General features: G+C 37.0%; 1 protein-coding gene across 9 annotated transcripts in view; it reads right to left on the bottom strand.

Moving 5' to 3' along the window:
• The window catches only part of NCOA2 (nuclear receptor coactivator 2), a 298,535-nt gene that overhangs the window by 186,374 nt on the left and 89,531 nt on the right, over window positions 1–22,630 (bottom strand). For all 9 annotated transcript variants that reach the window (XM_030937509.1, XM_030937516.1, XM_030937513.1 and 6 more), the window contains exon 2: window positions 1,396–1,452. The gene's annotated coding sequence lies outside the window, so the exon portion shown is untranslated. The remainder of the gene's footprint in view (window positions 1–1,395; window positions 1,453–22,630) is intronic.

Below are 22,630 nucleotides of genomic sequence, written 5' to 3'. Positions count from 1 at the left end.
CAACTTTCAAATCTACTTTGCTCTCTATAAATATACCACAAAACATATCTAATATGTTAATATGATCCAGTATGGAGACAAGAAGCTGCCACGCTTCCTTCGGGTTTGTTCTTTACTTGGCTGTAAGAACCTTCTGGGACACTGACAAAATAAATGTGGAATTGGAAGAGTTATCTTCTTAATTCTACCCTGATTAAGCATATTTGGATATACAAAGTATCTAATACAGCTAATTTTTCATAACATTCAAGAGCTATATACCTTAAGTTCATGGTATAAATTAACTTCATATCTAGAAATAAGCTTAAGAGTCTGGGCGTGGTGGCTCATGCCTATAATCCAAGCACTTTGGGAGGCTGAGGCAGGCAGATCACTTGAGGTCAGGCGCTCAAGACCAGCCTGGCCAACATGGTGAAACCTCGTCTCTATTAAAAATACAAAAAAAATCAGTGGTGCATAGTGGTGGGCACCTGTAATCCCAGCTACTCATGAGACTGAGGCAGGAGAATCGCTTGAACCCACGAGGCGGAGGTTGCAGTGAGCGAAGACTGCACCACTGCACTCCAGCCTGGGTGAAAGAGCGAGATTCCATCTCAAAAAGAAAAAACGAAATAAGCTTAAGAAACTATTTCTATTTGTGTTACCAAAGTTCAATGTCTCTGAATATGAATATATTCTTAATGTTTATTACCCAATAATTACTTTAACAAATGTTTATTTAGTCTTTACTGTATACCAGGCACCATCCTAAGGTTTAGGGATGCTGTTCTGAACAAGATAGAAATGGTCCCTGATGTTCACGAAGCTAGTAGGGAAAGTTGTAAAGAATAAATAAAATTATATCACATGATCGTAAATATTATGATAAAAATCAATTACAGCTGTGAGATATGGAGTGCTTGAGAAGCTATTTTACACAGGTTGGACAAGAAAGTTTGGCTCATTGCATTTTATAATATCTACCCCTGTAAGTGAGATTTGCTGCTAAAATCTGTAGTAACTTTCCTTTTCTCCTCTTTTATGCTAGTTTGCTAAGAAATGAGAAATACTACCACTCAAATTTTTACACATAAAAATAAATATAAACATTATGTCAAGCTATGAAATTAGAATAAATTGTAATCAACTCATTCAATAGGTATAATGTAAAGTCATCCCAAATAGATATAGTAACCACTGATAAACAGATATGAGCATTTTACCTTTAAATGTTATTTCCAATACATTTGTAAGGAACTTTCATAATAAAAATGAAATACAGACAAACATACAGTTTATTGTTTTTATTTATAATCATCTTATTTGCATATTACTTTCCTAAACTACATATAGAATTTTAAAATATTTTAATTAAATATCAAAATATCCAATATGAAGAACTCAACATTAACTCACCTGTGCCTGTAAACAGTGCAGAAGATCTATAAGTGTGTAGCCAAATCCAAGAGAAATCTGTAATATAAACAAACAAATAAACATGAATAAAATCTGCAGAATCCTGTTGGATTCCTTAGAGCAGATGTGATTTTTATAACTGATTTTCAAGTAATACTTGTTAATTGCCATCAATACACAAGTAATATTCATTAATAACATCTCTTATTAAATTGCATGGTAAATCAAGAAGTAGACTTGCTGCATTACTTTTATTTGTACAAGATAATGTAAAATATATAAGGCTACAATTCATTGTGAATTATGAAGTGCCTACAACTTCTCAGTTGCCGGCCTTATACTTTAACTGCTTGTCTAACCACCAGCCTTCCCTATGAGACAAAAAGCTGAGTAAAAGCAGGAGGCCCTAGTGACCTACTCCCACACTGCATTCCTAGGGCCATGCCCAGCACACTGTAACAGGCAGAAAATGTGTGCTGAATAAATAAATAAAGTTCACATACTAATCTTAATTTACCATGATTTACAGTTTACCTATATGGAACCAAAAGGCCTGAATGACTAAATAATTTGTTATCTCAAGAAATATCTTTTTTTCCCCCTTCAGAGACAAAAGTTTTGTTCTGTGACCCAGGCTGGAATGCAGTGGCACTATCACAGCTCACTGCAACCTCAAACTCCTGGGATCAAGTGATCCTCCCACCCCGACCTCCCAAGTAGCTAGGACTACAGGCATATGCCACCACACCCAGCTAAATTTTTATTTTTTGTAGTGGTAGGGTCTTGCTAAGTTGCCTGGGCTGGTCTCGAACTCCCAGCCTCAAGTGACCTTCCTGCCTTGGCCTCCCGAAATGCCAGGATTACAGGCGTGAACCACCATGCCCAGCCAAGGAAAGCCTTTTTGGCAGTAAAAATCATGTTATAATAACCAAGATAATTTGCAAGAGAAAAGAGGAAAAAGAAAAGGAAGAACTGAATATTTTCAATAATGAGGGCAACTGTTTGCAAAGTTTCTTCAGATTCTGTGTCTTTGCGAACAAAGTGCTTCACTGTAAATGAGCCTGCAGCTTTTTGTCTGATTCTTCCACTGCACCAATTAAGTTTGTTCCCAAGAAACAAAATGAGGAATATGAAAACAAGGGTATGTGCTTAAGGCATTTTATGTATATTAATATTTACTGCTTTTGTGTATTTTATGGACTCAAGAAAAGTGGCTTGATTGCTACTAGTAATGATACTGAAAATGTATCTCTTTTTAAGAATAATTTTTAAAGAAACATTAAACACTACTAGATTTAATCAGCTCCAAGGAATGTTTTTACAACTAAGCTACTAGATTTTTCTTCCTTCAGATGACATCCATCAGTAAGAATTTACAATTTGGATTATCAAAACTTAAAGCACTACTAATTCCTTTAAGAGCCCTTTACTCATTAAAACAGTAAATAGAATCCAATAGCACAAACAAGTTAACATCAATTTAATATTAAAATTACTATTTTTCTTGGACACTAGAAACATCTGATTTCATAATCTAAGAGGTCTACAGGGGAGAGAAACGGAAAAAGATAGCATTTTGATTTTTACCAAGACCTGGCCAGTTTTGAGCTCATCATATATAATGAAATGCAGCTAGTGTATTAGTCAGAGATACTTCATGAAAAACAAACAAAAAGAATCTATATGCAAATAAGAAGTTATCACAGTAAATAAACTGAATGGATTCTACTCAAGTGGCAGTCAGTGAATAGTGTGCAATAAACTTATGTAATAGGAGTCATCAATTCTTTCTAGCACTATTGGGATAAATGTATTCATTATGCTGGCCTACTTAAGCCTATTATAATTCTATACCAACAACTAATTTGCTCAAGGACATCATATTATGCAATAATCGTGAGCTGAAACTTGTAATATTAGTAGGAATGAGATTAAATGATTACTGTTGGCTCTATACTATTCAGTAAACTTTTATTAATAAGCTACTATAACATGAGGCAAAAGTGTCAATGCACCCATGCTAAAGAAAGATGTTGGCCAGGTTCGGTGGCTCACACCTGTAATCCCAGCACTTTGGGAGGCTGAGGCGGGAGGATCACGAGGTCAGGAGATCGAGACCATCCTGGCTAACATGGTAAAGACTAATATTTTAGTCTCTACTAAAATACTAAAAAATTAGCTGGGCGTGGTGGCAGGCGCCTGTAGTCCCAGCTACTCAGGAGGCTGAGGCAGGAGAATGGCGTGAACCCAGGAGATGGAGCTTGCAGTGAGCCAAGATCGCGCCACTGCACTCCAGCCTGGGCGACAGAGCGAGACTCTGTCTAAAAAAAAAAAAAAAAAAAAAAAGACAAAGAAAGAAAAGAAAGATGTTTAGGAGATACAAAGATACTAAAATTTCCAAACATCCAGATACCTTGGTGTAACATTTTAAACAAAAGGAATAAAATACTTCCCTAAAAACAGAATTACAAACTATTTTGTAAGTTACTAAGAGAAACTAGTTGTCATTTAAAGCAAAAGTGCAGGTAATAAAAGCTCTTTTATAAAGAAGCATCTTGTTACTGTTCTGACCTGAGAGTTTCACAAAGCCCCTCTAAGAATGTGTCTCAAGGGAAGGAGTAGGGGTAATTTTGGGGATATCTGCAAAATAATTATCTGATAAAGAACACATACCTAGAATATATTACATAAGGAGTTACATTATTTGATAAAGGGCATGTATCTAGAATATATAAAGATCTCTTACAACTTAATAATAGGACAAATCATTCAATTATTTTTAAATAGGCAAAATATTTTGTAACTAACCATGAGAAATACAATAAGGAAAAGTACATGAAAAAATACTCAACATCATTACTTATTAGGAAAATGGAAATTGAAACCACAATGAAATATTCTACACAACCAGTAAAATTATCTAAAGTGTTGACAAGGATATGAAGAAATCAGAACCCCTTTAAATCCACTGCTGGGAGAAAACGCAATAGTACAGCCATTTGGGAAAAAAGTTTGGAAGTTTCTCACTACACAACGCAATTTTATCCCTGATGTTTTCATTTCTCTTGGGGAAGAGATGTCCATACAAAGAGCTGAATGGAAATGTTCAGAGCAGTTATTGTCCACAATAGCCAAAAATTGGAAACCATACAAATATTTATCAAGGGATTTTCTTAAATGCTGTACATCCATACAATGGAATACCACTCAATAAAGGGGAATTAATTATCAATATATGAACAACACAAATGAACCTCAAAAACATTATGCTAAATGAAAGAAGACTAACACAAATACAACATATACTGTATTGTATGATTCCATTTATTTGAAATTTCTAGAAAAAGTAAAGCTATAAAGACAGAAAGCAGGTTGAAGGTTTCCAGTGTCAGGATATGGAAATGGAAACTAACTAAAAATGGACACAAGATAACTCTGTGGGGTGATAAAATCGTTCTAAAACTGAAATGTGTCCTAAAGAAAGATGAATAACAGATACAAGATATATATGACTGTAAAAATGTACTGAAACTCCTGCTTTAGTACACTTAAAATGGGTGCATTTTATGGTCTGCAAATTATACCTCAATTTTTAAAATGCAAAAAAATTTTTAATGTTAAAAAATATTTTAGTGATTTTTCACAAATGCACCAGTGTATCCTCGCTCTTTCTTGTGTGATAGCTACAGTTTCCACGTGAGTAGGAGATCTAAGGGTAAAGGTAGTTCTAGCTGCATATGGTGGTGTGAACACCTGCCAAGTAGAGCATCAACTAGCAGGTGGAGTAACACCTCACTAGTCTGAGTCAAAAAATGAAGTCAGAACTGAATCTGCACCACACATAAAAAGACAGCTGGCAGCATTAGAGCCGTGTAGGTTGATAGTAGGGCGTGGGGGAGAACTGGAGAAGATATGCTCAATATTTCATTTTATTTATTTTTTAAATGAATGGGTAGAAACAGACCCAGAGGAAGCAATGTAAACTGGGAAGAAAATGAAATGACAGCTGTAATACTGGCTAAAAGACCATTTTAATGTATAACTACTATAATAAGAGATGTACCATACTTTTTTTGGCTTAACAACAATGTAACAATAGCATGAATAGCATTTACTGAATGCTTATTCTGTGAGAGCACTGAGTGGAGAACTTTATGTGTGTCACCTAATTTAATCTTCACAACAATCCTGTGAGGGTAGGCCCTGCTACTATCATGCCCACGTTATAGATACAGAAACCTAACTGGAGAGTAAAGAACTCTGTCTAAAGCCAGAGAGCTGATGCACTAGCAAAAGTCTGGGTTCTAACCCACAAGAGTCTGACTCTGGAGTTTATACACGATCTTACCCACTAGGCTGTTACAGAAGGTCACTGTTTTGATAATGCTATTTTTGCCAACTTGATTTGAAAAAGCAAATGGCAGAAATGTGACCAACCTGAAAACTGCCTTCTTGAGGTTTCTGGTATAGTACTAACAAGACCAGCAAAGGGTATTCCCTACATCCTGCACCTTTGGCAGACACTGTTAATAAATCTTGGCATTATTATTTTCTCAGCCCAAATGTAGGCCTCACAATTTTCTCAAAGTTGCTAACAATCAAAGGATGCAATCACTAATAGAGCTAGTATGTAAATAAAGATATGTCTGTTGCAGGGCATGGTGGCTCACGCCTGTATTTCCAACCCTTTGGGAGACTTGGGCAGGCATACCACTTGAGTTCAGGAGTTCGAATCCAGCCTGGGGCAACAAGGTGAAACCTCATCTCCAAAAAATACAAAAAAATTAGCTGGGCATGGTGGCGCACGGCTGTAGTCTCAGATACTCATGAGGCTGGGATGGGAGGATCACCTGAGCCTACGGATGTCAAGGCTGCAGTGAGTCGTGATCGCGCCACTGCATTCCAGTCTAGGTGACAGAGTGAGACCCTTTCTCAAAAAAAAAAAGAAAAGAAAGGTATGTTTGTCAACCCAAAACAACCAAGTCTTTTTTTTGGACAACTGAAAACATGGAACAGGCTGTTGTAAAGAGATGACTGAACAAAAGGGCAGCCCAACAACTATCACACTTCATGTTTCGGGACAGCCAGCACCACCCTAATCAAGCCAGCCAGACAGATTGGCAGGAAAAAAGAGAATGCACGGGGAACAGAAGAAAAAGCTAAGGAAGGACTGCTCAAATTACTTAAGATTTTTCAATAGTTCCAGTCAAGCACATGTGAATATATACCCATAGTGTACACTCATAATCTATGATTAATACAAAATTTATTTTTCCCTTTTGCTTAAAAGCACAAACTCTCAAACATAAAAAACACCTTTAAGTCACGTTTCATAGCATATAACCCCAAGAAGAAACAGTCATACTTTCAAGACTTACCTTTGAAAACCATTTCAGATTATTGAACATGATATTGTTATTATACAAATATATTACATATATTTGTGATGCAAATGTGTCCTAATATATAGCCTTCATATGAATTTTAATAAAATAGTAAAATTCCAAAGTTTCACTGCAGAAGACTTAATAATATAAAGAATGAGGACTAGACATGCAAAGTAAAATTGTTCCCCCATAAGTTTGATGGTGCTAAAAATAAGCATCTAGACGTTAGAAGAATAATTTATAAATGAACTGATTAACTTCTATATATACTGCAGACAAGCTCATGATTTCTTTCTCTGTTTAAAAGACTATACCTCCACTGCAGACAATAACTCTTAACTAATGAAAATGTTTAAAGGTAATTTTCATTTTCCAAAGTCCTCTGTAAGGTCAACAGTATCATGGCAAAACTCCCTTAAAATAACATTTAGCCCTGATAACTTATGGGTAAACATTAACTAACCTCCTAATTATTCTTTCCAACTATTCATTTTGCCTATTAAGGTATACAAATTAATACAGAGAAATTTTTAAGTTAATAAAACCAGTGCTTAAAGTTAACTGAAAGTCAGTCGTAAGACGTTCTTTTGTTATTTTAACTCAGTTTAATAAAAAGCTTCAGAAAGTACAATTAGTCATAAGTTAAACAAGTAGAGATTTAGATACACAATTGAATAAATTTTCATCCTTACTAAACGTAAAAAAATTCATAGGTCATAATTATAACAGATATATAGAAAAAATATATCAGTTTAAAAATTCTTAAGCTACAGTTACATACACATCCACAATTTACATGTATGACACAGTGAAAAATAATATATCCATCACACTCACGGATCTCATTATGCCCATTCCTTTCCATCTGGTCTCTTGCCTACCATGGTCGGAGGCAATAAAACTATAAAAAAACAGCAGTTCTCTAAAGACTAGTATTCTTGCCCAGAGATAGACCTAAAAAACCAATTAATCTTATATCTGTAGTTGAAAGAATGGTTAAGATTTCTTTGGCAGAAAATATAAAGAAAGGAGGGTGGCAGACTGGAACTAAGTCTTGAGGAATTTCTACAGGTAAAAACTATGTAGAAAAGGAATTGACCAAGGAAAATGAGAAGAAATTACCTAAAAGACAAGAGGAAGACCAGCAAAGACAAGTACTATAAAATTCCAGAGGAGATAATTCCAAGGAGAGGGTGGTCAACATTGTTCAATGACACTGGGAATTAAGATTTCTACTTGATGTGGCAACCAGAAATTATTGGTGTCCTTTATAAGGACACTTTCAATGGAGAGATAAAGATATAAATTAATCTAGAGAAGGTTGAAGTGTTGACATGTGAAAAGGAAATAAGGACTTGGATACAGCATGTACAAATGATTGCTGTCATTACCTTATACTAAAACTTATCTTCTCCTCTAGACGGTGAGCTGTTTGAGGGCAAGGATGAGGTTGCATCCATCTTTGGGTAAGACAATAACCTGCTGCTGGACTACTAATTTTTAAACCACTGCAGAAGTCCTAGGGCTTTTATTAGGGTGCTTTGCCAAAAAACTGACAATAGTCTTTAATAGAATTACAGGGGGAAAAAAAGATAAGTTCTTGGGCAGAAATTAATCTTTCTTAAACAGAGGTAAAAGGCTCAGGGATAGTTCCCCACCAAGACTAGAGCATGCCACCCTAACAACCAATCCACTCCCACCTCAAATAAAAAGGCCCAACACACCATAAGTAGAATTTTTACTGTTTTTCTGCCAATAGTGTGGATAATTTTTAGATTATAAACTCCCCTCAGAAATTCATCTTCTCCTTAGCTTGTTTCCCCTAATTACTGTTGCAATAACCACTCTGACACAACTGAGCCTAGAATGCTTCCTTTTATATCCCTTGGGTACAATACAGACGAGCCTATAAAACACTTCAAGACTCTGTATAATATACAGTCATGCAATGCATAACAACATTTCTCAATGACACACTGCATATCCCATGGTGGTCCTGTAATATTATAATATCATATTTTTACTGCACCTTCTTTATATTTAGACATGTTTACATACACAAATATTTCCCATTGTGTTACAACTGCCCATGGTATTCAGTATAGTAACATGCTACACAGGTTTGTAGCCTAGAAACAATGGGTTTCACCAGATAGCCTAGACATGTAGCAGGCTAGACTATCTAGGTTTGTGTGAGTATACTCTTGCCTAATTATGCAATACTCAGAATGCATTTTTTTTTTTTTGAGACGAGTCTCGCACTGTCACCCAGGCTGGAGTGCGGTGACATGACTTCAGCTCACTGCTACCTCCGCCTCCCGGGTTCAAGTAATTCTCTGCTTCAGCCTCCTGAGTGGCTGGGATTACAGGCGCCCGCCACCACGCCTGGCTAATTTTTTTGTTGGTGTTTTTTTTGTTGTTGTTGTTGTTGTTGAAGTAGAGACGGGGTTTCATCATCTTGGCCAGGCTGTTCTTGAACTCCTGAGCTCGTGATCCACCCACCTTGTCCTCCCAAAGTGCTGGAATTACAGATGTGAGCAACTGCGCCTGGTGACTATATGCACAATATTTTAAGACCATGGGGTAAGAAAAGAAAGTGAACCAGAAGTAACTAGGTTTTTTTTTTTTTTTTTTTTGAGACAGGGTCTTGCTCTGTTGCTCAGGCTGGAGTGCTGTGGCGCAATCACAGCTCACTGCAGCCTCGACCTCCTGGGCTCAGTTGATCTACCCACCTCGGCCTCCTGAGTAGCTAGGACTATAGGGCATGCACCACCACACCTGGCTGATTTTCATATCTATTTATTCATTTTTTTTTTTTTTTTTTTTTTTTGTAGAGACGGGGTTTTGCTATGTTGCTCAAGCTGGACTTGGAACTCCTGGCCTCAAGTGATCTTCCCACCTAGGCCTCCCAAAGTGCTGGTTTTACAGGCATGACCCACCATGCCCAGCCAACATTAACATTATATACATATATCTACAAAGTGCAGGGGCAGTCTTTAACCCCCTACACCTGAAGTACCCTCAAAGACAGCCTCAGAAGAAGCAGCACAAACTTGCCACCAAAGGCACCCTTCCCCAAATGATGGTTACTGTCAATTCCCACCTCCTACAGCGAGGTCAAATCTATCAACAGAACATGACCGCATTAAGATAAAATCATTATTTCAACACACTAAAGAGAACATTAATTTTTTAAAATGCACACAAAGCATGTAGGAGGGCAGGAGAGGAGGTGTCTCCTTAAAAAGGAAGACAGTAAGGTAACACAATTTATCTAAAGTCGAAAAACTTACAACAGACCTGGATGTCAAACCCAGGACTGCCCAAGCACAGGACCTGTATTTTTACTGCTCTGCGTGCCTGCTAGGCAGCACCAACCCACCAAAACAAAGGACAGCAAGCACCAAATGAACAGTATTTTAAAAACAGTTGAAAACAGCTCACAAGTGTGTATAACAGGTATTCATAGCCATAATGTTTTAATGAAACAAAAATAAGTTTATTTTGACTCAAATTATAATTATGTATTACGTGATTAAGTATGTCAATATTTTACAGAGTTGTAGAAAGAATGTAGTATTCCAAAAGCTAGCACCAGACTAAGAGAAAAGCTTTGCATCTCACTGTGCAGGGCAGTGAAGAACTTACCTGTGGAGTAGTTAGTACCTAGCCACATTTTAATCAACTTTCTGTATTTTACTGAGTCACCCCCCTCCATGGATCCAAATGTCACTCAGAAGAAATGTTATCAGAAAACAGATTGCGTAATAAATGTGGCCCTACTGTGTGGGACTATATAGAGTTTGTCATCTTCCTAAAAAACTAAAAATGGGATTTTTCATTTTACTAGGTGCCTGGGTTCTAACAAAAACATTGAGGAATACTGGAGAAAACTGGATCCTATAGCAACACTACCATTTTGGGAAAAAATTGAGATCTAGCGCAAAGTTAGAAATCATGTTTCAACTACTGAGTTTCACAGATGGAAATCTAAGGCTCAAAGAGATTAGTACCTTTACTGATGACAGGACTTCTCCCAGTCATCATGACTAATGGAGTTTCTATGAACCCAGGAACAAATATATCATTAAAACTTGGGTCTCACTATCCTATCTTAACCAACTGCTCTTCAACTTCCACGTCATGGAAGGGCACTATGTACACAAAATGGTGTGAAAGGGCTTTCTGACTTAGTTGTGAAGCTAGCATTTATTGATAACGTATCTAACATACAAAACATAAATAAAACAGGATAGATCTCGAGATGAGCATTCCAACACCCTAAGCATACAGAAAAACAGGAGCTACCTTTTGTTATGAAACAGATGTCAGTTCCCCTGCTATAAATTTTACATGCTGGTCGGGAGCAGTGGCTTATGTCTGTAATCCCAGCACTTCGGGAGGCTGAGGCAGGAGGATTACTGGGCTCAGGAATTCGAGACCAGCCTGGGAAACAAGACGAAACACCATCTCCACAAAAAATACAAAAATTAGCCAGGTGTGGTGGCGCATGCCTGCAGTCCCAGCTACTTGAGAGGCTGAGGCTGGAGGATTACTTGAGCCTGGGAGGCTGAGGCTGCAGTGAGCTATGTTTGTGCCATCGCACTCCAGCCTGGGTGACAGAGCAAGACCTCGTCTCTTAAAAATCCATTTTGCAGATGAGGAAACTAAAAGAGAAGTTAAGCAATTTACTCAAGTTAAAGCAAGAGGAAGAAATACCAACTGAATCCAGGTCATTCTGAATTCAAGGCCTCCGCTCTCCCAGGTTGCTGCTATCACCGCTTCCTCTGCCAGGCTCCCTTCTCTGCAATTCTTGCTCCACCCAACTCCTTATTCCCTCAAAGAAAAGGATTTGATATCAAGAAGATACTTTCTAACAGCCAGCCTTACACAGTCACAAGCACCAACTTAACAATGAGTTACCCAAAAAGGTTTCACTAACAAGATTATTCAGTTATTGGCTGTTGTACCTACATAAGCAAAGAAAATGGAAGAAATAATACAATATTGCAGGATAAAAGACAGTGAAGAAAAGAAATTTTAAGGCTGTGACAAAATGAGAACTTTACACAAGGAATTTCATTAAAAAAGAAAAGAAGACAATTCTGAAACTTAAGGTGGGAGACAGCTAGGAAAACAATCTATTGTGGCTAAATTTTTCTTCAAACTGGGGGTCCCAGAGACCAAGAATGTATATAAATGTCCATAAAACATCCATGAAATTTTCTAATTTCATGCTTTCATTTTGATGAAAATCTGAAATTGCTGTTTGATTTTCCATTTGTGCTTACTTTTGTGTTGAGTGTTTTAATTTCTTTGAAGTCAAATCTTGAGAGAGAAAGTTTTCTATGAATTCAGTAAAGAAAAATCATGTGGGGGATTTGAAACATCTTCACACAGCTACTAGCAGTACATGCTGAACTCAATGTAACCTGAGCTCAGCAGATTATACACAGCAATTTTGTTACAGCCAAACACCCTTGCATGGTAGTGCTAATTTAAATCTTATCGATTTGGTAGTTTTGTTTATATTTAGTTAGTAAATCTAATTTTGTTTTATAGGTCTTAAACTAAAATCTTCTGTATTGAAAAGGAATCTAGTAACATACTAAACTGGCTGCTTTTCATAGGAGCCATTAAACCAAGTTAACATTTCCAATTATTTACATAATAAATATGGCCATAAAATGTAGATTTTAAGAATCTTTCATGTACAGGTTTTGTTTACCAAAAATTTCACTGACAAATCAAAGGGCCTACCAGTGGTATCCAAACTGTGTCTCTGAACTGTAGCTAAAGAACAAAGTCTTTTAAAACTAAAAGAAAAAATGTAATGCTTTATTTTTCTATAAAGCTAAATTTCAGTAAATGTGAAGAATCAGCCTTTATTATAGATTATGAGCTTACTGTTTCATGGAGCTAAATTTTCCTTTTATTTCCTGAAATCGTGATGCTAATAAGTGGTCATTTTCATTTTCATATAATGACTAAATTGAAATTATGGCACTCCTATGCCACTTTTCTAGATTTGGAAAATTTTTTTAAATAGAAACATGAAATCATAATCTGGGTACCACTGGCCTACAAGTTATCTACCATGAAATGGGGTGTGTGTGTATATCTGTGAGTGTATATATACATATACATATGTGTGTGTATATATATAACGTGTGTGTGTATATATATATAACATGTATATACACACACATACAAATAGATATAGATACACAGTTATAGGTAGTATTCTCCTCTGGGAATTTCTATTCCATGGGGGAAATTCATTTGTAGCATGAACTACCCATCAGGAAATTCTTATTTCTATCAAAAGGAATCTAACACCCCTCTTTCTAGCCCATCTAGGACAAAGAGCACTCTAGGCAGTCAGGCCACAAACTACAGCATGGAGAGAAAAGAGGATCTATTACCATTTGATATCTAAATACTTGGACGTAGTTACTTTGCTAGACCTCCTAGAATAAACCACAGCCCAATAGTGTTAATAATAATAATAATGACAAGTAAAACATAACAAAAACTCTGAACAGAAACTGTAAAAGATTAAAGATAGCAATAAACTCTTTGCTACACCTCTCATTGAGAACTGAAGTGTAGCCACCCTTCCCCTGAAGCTGAGGTTGCCTTAATGACTGGCTTGACCAAGAGAATATAGCAGCAGCAGTATTCTGGGACTTCTGAGCCTTGATGCTTCAGCCTGGGACTCCTGAAACCCTACACCTTAGCATTCTGAGCTGCTAGATATGTATGACTGCCTTGAGGCTGCCATACTACGAAGAAGCCCAAGCTGGCCATGTGGAAAAGCCACATGAGAAAAGAGAATTAAATGCCCAGCCAGGCCCCATCTATTATGGCCCCTGACAGTTCCTGGTCTTCCCAACTAAGACTCCAGATACAGAAGAGACAAGCCATCCCTATTGTGCCCTGTCCAAATTCCTAACCCAGAGAATTATGAGCTATATTTTGCAGATGAGGAAACTAAAAGAGAAGTTAAGCAATTTACTCAAGTTAAAGGAGGAGGAAGAAATACCAACTGAATCCAGGTCATTCTGAATTCAAGGCCTGAATTCAAGTAATAAATTGTTTTAAACAACAGATCACCAGAACAAAAACAAATCGCCTTTCATAAATAGTAATAAGGACTTTAAAAAAAAAAAGAAAGAAACGAAACATCTCAGGCAGACAAGTTGGAAACCAGAATGACAACAAACACAAAAAAGGATTACGATGCTTCAGGATAAATAAAAATTCATTCACTCATTTACCGAACAAAGATTTATATACAAAGATTTATATATATATATATATATATATATATGTAAACAGGGATATATAAAAGCTCTGGGAATATAATGGTTTAAAAAAACGAAAAAAGTCCTAGTTCCAAGGAACTTACAAGAAAACATTATGTACCATAGTGGTATTTTTCTATATACAGTACTTAATTTTTTTTTTTCCCACAAAAATTGCTAGCCTTGGCCAAGTGCAGTGGCAAACACCTGTAATTCCAACACTTTGGGAGGTCGACATGGGAGGATTGCTTGAACCTAGGAGTTCCAGACCAGCATGGGCAACATAGTGAGACACCATCTCTACCAAAAATAAACAAGAAGTTAGCCGAGTGTGGCGGTGCACATCTGTGGTCCCAGCTACTCAGGAGGCTGAGGCAGGAGGATCGTTTGAGCCCAGGAGATTGTGGCTGCAGTGAGCAGTGATCACGCCATTGCACTCCAGCATGGAGCCAGAGCAAGACCCTGTCTCTAAAACAAACAAACAAACAACAACAAAAACCGAAACCAAACAAAAAATAGCTAGCTTTTTATGGACATAACTAACAATTCAGACCAAATCAAAACACAGGCCAGGCACTGTGGCTCACACCTGTAATCCAGCACTTTGGGAGGTGAAGGAGGGAGCACTGCTTGAGGCCAGGAGTTCGAGACCAGCAAGGCCAACATGGCAAAACTCCATCTCTCCTAAAAATACAAAAATTAGCTGGGTATGGTGGCAGATGTAATCCCAGCTTCTTGGGAGGCTGAAGCACAAGAACTGCCTGAACCCAGGAGACAGAGGTTGCAGTGAGCTGAGATCACACCACTGCACTCTAGCCTGGGTGACAGAGCAAGACTCTGTCTCCCCCCAAAAAAAAAAAAAAAAAAAAAAACACCACCACCAATCTCATAGAGTGACCGAGAGTTTGAGTTCCTCTATGAGAAGGAAATGAAGATTGAATCAAAATCCCACAAAAAGTTATTTGTAGTCTGTAGTATTTAAACACACTTTAGTTAACTATAGTATATAATAAAATGTTTGGGTTCTGATTTCAGACCATAAATTCAAGGCATGTGTAACGAATTCTTTTTATTTTTTCTTCATAAAGTATCAGGTTAAAAAACCTTTTAAAGATACCCTTACAAATGTGCATAGTAGACCTTTTCTATTTTACTGTAGTCAAGATTCTAGGACCTAAAATGGGCAATGCAAGTAAGGTCAGTAGTAAGTTGTTGTTTTAACAAGATTTATTTCTGTCTAGGTGTGCTACAATTCAAACAAACACACTCACTATTCCAGTGACTAAAATAATTTTTAACTGCTCCTTTTATTAAAGCATAGACAATTTAACCTTTCATATCATCCTCAGGGCTCTAAAATTATTCACACCTTTCTATTTGTAGCATTTCTCTATTCAAATTTCACACAACACCAAAAAGAACACAAATAAGAGAAAATTATTCTACATGGTATTTTTAAATAAAATAAAATGTTTCATATCACATTGTAAAAGAACAAAGCAGTAAATAACTATGTTTATGGTCTCTTAGGCAAAAGACCATAGTATGTCTTAAAATCATTAGCAACTAGCACAATGTCTCGGTAACAGATTCTCAGCAAGTATCTGTTGACTGATAACACATTTATTTCCCAGTTATGTATTTAAGTGTGGCCAAGAAAAATAAGCAATGCTATTTTTTATCCCAGTAATATTTGAGGCAAAGAAAAAAACGATGTTTTCAAAAGAGGTCACAAAGAAACACACCTGTCCTTTTCATTTTCTCTTGAAAATACTTTTAAAGGAATGGGGTGGGGGAAAGTGGTAACAAGCGCTATGTGCTCTAAATGTCAATATCGCACAGATGACAACGAAACAATAACAGAATTATAAACTAACATGTTTTCTTTTTTCTCATAATTTCAGTTTTAGCACATTACACAGTAATTTGTCAGAATTTCTTTTTAAAAATGTGATGCAAAAAAGAAAAAAATTATCATTGCTAAAAAGCAACTTAATTTTTTATCCAAAACACAGTATAAAAATCGTAACAGTGCACTGAACAAGAACATCATTAAGATCTTTAAAATAACAATACTAACATTCCATTATAAAAAGTTGCAATATCTGGGAAGATGATACTGAAGAATGTCTTACTTAACAGACAGCTCATTGTTCTCTTCTAGACTGGTCTAGAGACTGGCATGGCATCAGAACATGCGTCAGAAGACCTGGCCATCTTCCTGGATCTCCGTGAGACCCAAGGCCCATCACTTAACATTTCTAGTCCTCAGTTTCCTCAGTGACAAATCTCCGTGAGACTCAAGGCCAATCACTTAACATTTCTAGTCCTCAGTTTCCTCAGTGACAAAAGGAGTGGCACAATTGTCCCCAAATCCTGTTTAGCTCTAAAAAAATTCTGCCATCCTCAAATAAAGAACCATTAGTCTAAACAGGGTTTTAAGGCACCCACATCTTCCATTTGCTTAATTAAGGTACAATTATTTCTTTAATCTTGCACTAAACACTTTACAAGTTTCAAATGTCTAAAGATACACTACTTATCTTATTTTATCTTTACAACTCTGTGAGGTATGTTGAGCCTGTAATTTTCATGGGCATTAGGAAAATGCCAAAAGGGAGGCTGAGTCAAGTGACGTGGTTTGATTAAAGTCATTTAGCCGAGAAAAACCTGGAAACTAGATCTTCTGACTCTAGCTCAGTGCTCACGCAAGAAATTTCCAGAAACAAGCCACTTTTAAATCCACAAGAACTACAAGGAAGGGGAAAAAATGGTGTTTATTTTTAAATGAATATACTGTTTCTTTAAATCCAATGTCATAGTCTCAAATTCCCTAAAACAGTACAATTTTAGGACTCTAAATCTCAAAATTATTTTCAAGACTCCTGGAACAAGAAAATCCCAGTGGCTTAACACATTATCAAAATATTACCATCTATCAGGATTTCCTAAATCAATGTATCTTTCTTGGGGGAAAAGGGGGTCTGTAGTGAAATAAGATTTGGAATATTTGTAGATTAATAATGTACATAATGTCTTTAATTTAATCTAGCATTTCACAAATTTGCTGACTGATACATATTTCAGACTTTTTATAAAATACCAGTGGTCATTCTAAAGCACTTTTGTTCCAATGAACAAAATCATCTTGGAAAATACTTCTGTACATTTTTAAAAGATGATCATTTCCTAAATAAAAAACAAAATTATTATAGTTTTTCCTTATTTCTCTAACAGACATATTTTCATCTTTTCTGAAAAGATAAATTATCTTACAATTTGTACATTTAACATGACGGTGTTCCTTTTTTCATTTCCTGAAAAGCTGTTGACCCAATATTGTACTTCGTAATCAACAGCAACTTGGAATAGAGAACTATTAAAAAAATCTTCTCATAATCTTAAAGTGTATTCTTATGACACAAATGACATTATACCATATTAAAAGGTCTCCTTCTGTAGCTAAATCATATACCCAGAACTGACACTGAAAAATCTGGGAAGACCTCAATTCAGATAAAGTGTACACTTTAAATACATATTAGCAAAGACAGGTAATTGGGGGGAAATTACATCAGAGAAATAACATTTGAATCCATCTTAAACTATTATAGGGATCTGTATCTAAAATTGAGAACAAACATTTACAGGTAAAGGGGAAAATAAATTACTTAATCACTGAGCTCATTAACCTAGTTGTAACATGGAACTAACTATTAATATAAGTGTGGTTTTTGCCCTATTTATAAAATAGCAAATGAAAAGGCAAAGGCTAATTAGCTAATCTGAATTTATTTTGTGCTCACGATTTTATAACACTAGATGTATCTATTTATTCCCAAAGGGATTAGGCATTTCCCACCCTTCCTCTAGGCAACGATGAGTTCCCTAATAACCAAACACAGTTTCTTTTTACTTCTAACTAATAGTGTTGAGCAAGTCCAAAAACACTTTCAAATGCTTTTGAAAATGTAAGGGCAGCTTAGAAATGAGCTGTTTTTAGTAATGGTATTTTAGAAGTGGTATAACTTACCACTTCAAGCAAAGAGGTATGACTTGTCACTGGTAACAGTGGTAACTCGGGAAGTTGAAAAGAGTTATTTTGAGAAAATAAGAGATTGTGGGCTCTAGTCTCAAACCTCACCCTTCACCTCATATATATGAAATGTTATGCTTATGTAACTCACAAATCAAATTTGTTTAGAACTGGAAGAATTAACAACAGAGTAAGTTATATATTTACTTCAAAGGTATACACACGAAAAATTTTTTAGGAATAGAAGTACTCAGTGTTGGCTAAAAGATTTTAGATACGTCAGTCACTTCCTAATCCTTAAAATGTTTATACAAGTTTCTCCCCACCTCCCCCACAGTCCCCCTATTATATCTATTTTATAATTCAGAAGGTGATCTGTTAACCAAGCCATAAACAGACAGTAAATTTCAAAAGCAACTGCCGGCCAGGCACGGTGGCTCACACCTGTAATCCCAGCACTCTGGGAGGCCGAGGCGGGTGGATCACGAGGTCAGGAGATTGAGACCATCCTGGCTATGGTGAAACCCTGTCTCTACTTAAAAAAAAAAAAAAAAATTAGCCAGGCATGGTGGTGGGTGCCTATAGCCCCAGCTACTCGGGAGGCTGAGGTAGGATAATGGTGTGAACCCAGGAGGCAGATCTTGCAGGGAGTGGAGATCCTGCCACTGCACTCCAGCCTGGGCAACAGAGCGAGACTCCGTCTGAGAAAAAAAAAAAAAAGCAACTGCCTTGTCCACAAATAAATGAGTAAGTCATTTTAAAATAAAGTAGAGAATGCCCCAAAGACTCATAAAGGCATTATAGTATGCTTCACCAACCTGTATTATCCTATTTCTATCTATGGAGTAAAATTACATAAAGTGACCTCTCTGCAAGTGAGTTTAGACTCCAAATGCTAGATTAAGGAATGAAGTCTAAACTACTTACAAACCACTTACAAAAACAATAACAAACAGCATAATTCTGGAAGGTCACATTAAAAAAAAAAAAACTACCACCTCTAATGCCTAAATTCCATGATGTAATAAGCTTGTATGATGGATATAACAAGAAATTTACACTCTGCAGATTGTTAAACTAGAACAAAATCCCTGAAACACTGAAAAGTGAGGGTTTTGAAATGTTTTTTAAATATGAAGCCAGGCAGCATTTATTTCCTAAATGTAAAATATAATTTAAAAAGTAATGAAAAAGGCCGGGCATGGTGGCACACACCTGTAATCCCAGCACTTTGGGAGGCCGAGGCGGGAGGATCATGAGGCCAGGAGATCGAGACCATCCTGGCTAACAGGTGAAACCCTGTCTCTACTAAAATACTAAAAAATTAGCCGGGTGTGGTGGCAGGCGCCTGTAGTCCCAGCTACTCGGGAGGCTGAGGGAGGAGAATGGCGTGAACCCGGGAGGCGGAGCTTGCAGTGAGCTGAGATGGCGCCACTGCACTCCAGCCTGGGCGACAGAGTGGGACTCTGTCTCAACAAACAACAACAACAACAGGTAATGAAAAAGATTCATATTTAAGCATTCCACAATTGTTTTTCAGCAACTGCTATGCTTTTCTTGAATATTAAAACTGTATTACTGTATATGTGAACAAGACTTGTCTTTCTCAGTTATATAATGACTTGAGAATTGAACCATGTCTCGTAAGGCCTACAATAGAAATGCAAGTGTACTATGTAATCAATGTTTTCTAGTAGACATTTCATTCAACTTACTCATTTTATCTAGCAGGAAGGCTGAAATGATAAACGCTGATGTGGGTTGACACCACTCACTCCTACATATCTGAGCCTTTTCATTTATTTGAGTGTCCTAAATCACCAACATGTTCAATAAAATACTAGAAGGTAAAGAAGTTTTGGCGAGCTAAGGAAGGCAATGCACTGTGCCTCACAATCATTTTTTGACTATGTCTTACAGAAATCAGGTACGATATTTGACACTGATTATAAAGGGTTGATCATCTAGCTTGTTGATGATACTGATGATACAAAAGTCATAATTCTATGTTTGATTTCTTCCTCTTTCAGCTGTCTTTTTGGGCATTCAACACCTCTAAGAAAAAGAAAGAAGTGAGAAAATGAGGTAAAATTCCAACCTATGACATTTCATTTCCAGCAAAGGCACTTAAAAAACAAAACAAACAGAATAACCTCTTAGAGACCCAGAAGAAAATACATTAAAACACTAAAAGTGGTTGTGTATGGATGATGCCATTATGGGTAGATTCTTTCATGTCCACACCTTCTAAATTATAACCATATTATTAATACTTATATTCTATACCAAAACAATAAAAGCATTATTGGGAAAGTAAGTTAAATCTAATGATTCCAAACATTTTAACTACCCTGACCTTATACTACACAAGACAAAGGGGAAGTCGCCTATAAAACTTGACACTATAAACAAATACAAAAATATATCTTGCTTATTCTTTTCTTCATTATCTGTGTTAACAAAGGGAAAAGGAATAAAGGAAAAGAAAGCCAAGAGGACACACTCACAAACCAAAACCACAAGAAAAATAATCTAAAACCAGACGGCAGGAGGCAGGAGGAAGGTACCATTCTCTACCTAAGCAGTGATTTTGCAACACTAATAGCAAACCCACATTCCTGCTACAAGCCTCATCCACAGCCTAATGCTTTCAAACAGGCCACACAGCTGGCGGCCCTGAAAACCCTCCAGAGAGGAATGAAGATAGAGAAATCAGGAGGGCTCAGGACTGAATTGAGCCCTAATCTGATTCCGATGAAACACTGCCCTGCTGGGGTATAATATTATGGTAAGCAGAAACTGAGTTAAATTTATGACTGGAACTTCTAAAGAAAATTCCTAAAGGAACATTGCTTTGAATGTGAGCCTCCTCTGTTAATGACGAAACAGCTGAAGTATTGCAGTACATGCTTTCTAGGGAGAGTCATCCGCACGACACATAAGGTAAGGAGAATGCAGCATCACCTTCAGAAACAATACAGAGGGTAGGCCTAGACGAAAAATCTGCTCTCGGTAAATAAACTATGTTTGTGTGAACACTAAGAGTCTAGTTTCCTCTTGAGTCAAAGCACCATATGGCTGAAAGCAAAGTCTTACTAGATTTGGAGACTGAACTTGGTTTATGAGGGCTCAAGCGTGTTCAATGAGCTGTTTTAAAGGCACCATGTTTTTACTAAGTCCTGGGGTGTCCCCTATGATACTACCTCAACCAACTCCAAGAAGCCAGACACCTTCCTACACAAATGCCAAACACTTCATCTCAATCCCCACAGAACTCTCTAAAACAGCACTCTGGTTTTGTTTCCAGATCATTCAAGAAATTACTCATTCAGATCCAGCAATCCCACTTCTGGGTATTGTTAAACAAAAATTATGGGAGGCCACTGTTTTGGACTGAGCTCCTACACTAGGTCCCAACAGAACAGACCAAACCAAACTGGAATTACTCATGCTATGCCACATAATCAAACTGAAACTTTAAGGAAGGAGACAGATGCCAAAACAGATCAGTTTTTTTCCGAAAATGGGAGATAACAGTCTTCCTGAGCCAGTGTAATAAGGAAGTCCCCTCTGCTTTAACCCTTACCAAAAAGTAACCTGATGTTAAATAAAATAAAAGCCAATCAAGTCTACAACTAAATTTTTTGTAATTTTGTCTTTTAATAGTTCTGGTGCCCAACAGTGGGACCTGGAAAACACTGCTGATGATGCCTGAGACCCCGTGGGGAATGCAGGAGAGGTGCTGCCTATCTCTTTTAAAGTCCCCTGTCTTCCTCATACTGTTCCTCACAGTTCAGACTCTGATCTCTGCGTGGAGCCCCTGGATAGTTTTGACTTTTGAACCCAGGGTTAGTTTGTGCTGTAAGAGAGCATATGAACTCTTGGGGTCTGCAGTGGCTAGCAAGAGTTGCAGTTTTAAAGGGAATTGACCACGGCTGCAATGAGTGGCTATTATTGTAGAGGGTGTGATCTCCAGCTTTCAGAATTCACAGAAATTTGGATTCTATCGTCTTTGTTTCTTTTTCTTGTGTGCTTTGGTAGGGGGAAATCACTGGCTAGTTAGTGAAGGGGATCCCAGTGCCAAAAGTCACAACCTGACTGGTGGACCCGGTTCAAGCACTTAAGAGCTGTTAGATTAACCGGACGTGAAAAGATAAGACTGTCCGCAGAGGATAAACTGGCCACAAAACACAGCAGTGCCACCACCTTCAGGAAGTATCTGCACAAAAAGGCACACCGAAAGCATTGCACAACCCAACACTGTGGCATTTCCCTCTTAAGCTTTTACCTCAGATTTGAGAGATCCAACATTCAAGATAAAAAATAAGATTCTTAATTTCTAAAGAACTTTATACTCCACCTTCTGCATAAACCTGTCTTTTACATGAGTGTTAGGTCCCAGAAGCTACAAAATACTGATAAAAATGGCAAAATCACAACAAAGATAATTTAGAATTACAATGGCCATTACATGGAGCATTTCAGATGAACAGCATTGCACTTTA

This window comes from Rhinopithecus roxellana, chromosome 9, assembly GCF_007565055.1.
Source record: "Rhinopithecus roxellana isolate Shanxi Qingling chromosome 9, ASM756505v1, whole genome shotgun sequence".
Classification (NCBI taxonomy): Eukaryota; Metazoa; Chordata; class Mammalia; order Primates; family Cercopithecidae; genus Rhinopithecus; species Rhinopithecus roxellana.
Note: the sequence above shows the minus strand (reverse complement) of the source record. Positions and strands in the feature narration are given on the sequence as shown.